Here is a 2,214-nt window from a genome sequence, read left to right as displayed (position 1 = left end):
ATGAGGTAACGTTTTGTGGGAAGGGATATGTAATTGTGGTTGCAAAACCATAGTTTTAGGTGGCCTTTACCTTTAAGCTTTAACTACTGGGCGTTTGTGTAAGTGTGCATAAATCATTATTCAGTAAAAGATTAGCAGTAAAAGAATTACAGGCCAGGTGTGGTGGCTCACGCCTATAATCCCAACACTTTGGGAGGTTGAGGAGGACTGATCATTTGAGATCAGGAGTTCAAGACCAGCCTGGCCAATGTAGCAAAATCCTGTCTCTACTGAAAATACAAAAATTAACTGGGCATGATGGCACACACCTGTAACCCTAGCTACTTGGGAGGCTGAGGCAGGAGAATCCCTTGACCCTGGGAGGCAGAGGTTGAGACTGCACCACTGTACTCCAACCTGGGCAACAGGGCAAGATTCCATCTCAAAAAAATAAGAATCAAAATAAGATAATTAGGCCATATACACTAATGTACAGTATATGTGTGTGTGGTGTATATATGTGTGTCTGTGATACATATGTACATATAATTCACAGGTATACATGCATGGAAAATGATACTTCCTATAGCCAGTTTGTTGCCAGCAGGTTGTATGGCATTAGTTTTAAGAGAAGGCTGATGTATAAATTTGACCTCTAGCACATAAAATAAGTTTACTTTCTTCTGTTTTAGGTGAAGTTGGACTTCTGGTTTGCAAAATCACACAACTTACACCATTTAGTGGCTATGCTGGAGCAAAGGCTCAGACAGAGAAGAAAAAACTGAGAGATGTCTTTAAGAAAGGAGACCTCTATTTCAACAGTGGAGATCTCTTAATGATTGACCGTGAAAATTTCATCTATTTCCACGACAGAGTTGGAGATACATTCCGGTTGGTTTTTCTGAATCATTGAGCCAAAAACAAACACACATACAGTTTGGCATACTCCTAGTGGAATCGCATTCCGCTTTGGTTATGGTGCATTTCCTTCCCTGTCTTTGGCACATCAGGTCAAACTCCTGTGTTCCCAGAGAATGAGGAATGAAGTGCATGAAGTGTCACTCTGCAGTGCACAGTTAACTTGGCTGAGCAACACCAGATGAGAATAAGGCAGGAAACCTGTATCTGATTTCTGGAGACAAAAGTACATGTAACTCCTTTTGTTTCTCCTGCATTATTACTAGTCCCTCTCAGGACAGCCAAGGATTTTCACCTTTCCAATCATGGAGGTGTTTAGATAAAATCAGATGCAAATTAGTGTGGAGTTGATCTAGTTGAAGAGGAGGTGAGGAGTTCGGAGTCCCTTCCCCCAACACCTTTCATCCCCAACCAGATGGTTTCCTGCAGAACCCCCAGGTCAGTGCAAGGAAGTCTGGAAGTCCTAATAGACCATGGAATTAACTTCCAACCATAGCACAGTCCTCCAGCCTCAGGACACAGCTTCCTTCCTGTGTAAACTCCCTGAGGGCAGGCCCTGTGTCTCCCTGTTCACCCCCAGCACCTACCATGGTGCCTGACACACATAATCACTTTTTGCATGAATGAATGAGGTTGTCTAACTGCAGTAGAAAGACAGCAGATGAAATGAGGAGAACCAGGCTCACCTCTCCCCCCTGAGCAGCAGTGGTATCAAGACAGGTAACCATTGTGAACCTCAGTCCTTTTGTGAACCTCAGAACCTTGAGATGAGGGTCACAATGATTCGCAGGGTCCTTCCATCTCTACTATTCCATGTCTTAAGATCCATATCACTTTATGCCATCTTCATGCTATTAAGAAGATACTTCTGGGAGGGCTAAAGAATTTTTAATGGGCCAGGCGCGGTGGCTCACGCCTGTAATCCCAGCAGTTTGGTAGGCTGAGGCAGGTGTATCACCTGAGGTCAGGAGTTCCAGACCAGCCTGGCCAACATGGTGAAATCCCGTGTCTACTAAAAGTACAAAAATTGCTGGACATGGTGGCACGCACCTGTAGCCCCAGCTACTTGGGAGGCTGAGGCAAGAGAATCACTTGCACCTAGGAGACGGAGGTTGCAGTGAGCTGAGATTGCACCACTGCACTCCAGCCTAAGTGGCAGAGCGAGACTCTACCCACTCCCGCAAAAAAAAAAAAAAATTAATGAAAACAGAATTTAACTCTTTATTAAGTGAAAAAATAGCACCTGGTTGGGCTTTAACATTAGAATCTCCCTGTAACTGAAGTATATTTTTTCCTTTCTTGTTGCCATGAGACCCT

The 2,214-nt window shown here is 44.0% G+C and overlaps 1 protein-coding gene across 2 annotated transcripts in view; it reads left to right on the top strand.

Moving 5' to 3' along the window:
• SLC27A2 (solute carrier family 27 (fatty acid transporter), member 2) overlaps positions 1 to 2,214 on the top strand; it is a 72,192-nt gene that overhangs the window by 60,019 nt on the left and 9,959 nt on the right. The window lies entirely within an intron of this gene.

The sequence above is a fragment of the Mandrillus leucophaeus genome, unplaced genomic scaffold (assembly GCF_000951045.1).
Source record: "Mandrillus leucophaeus isolate KB7577 unplaced genomic scaffold, Mleu.le_1.0 Scaffold497, whole genome shotgun sequence".
Classification (NCBI taxonomy): domain Eukaryota; kingdom Metazoa; phylum Chordata; class Mammalia; order Primates; family Cercopithecidae; genus Mandrillus; species Mandrillus leucophaeus.
Note: the sequence above shows the minus strand (reverse complement) of the source record. Positions and strands in the feature narration are given on the sequence as shown.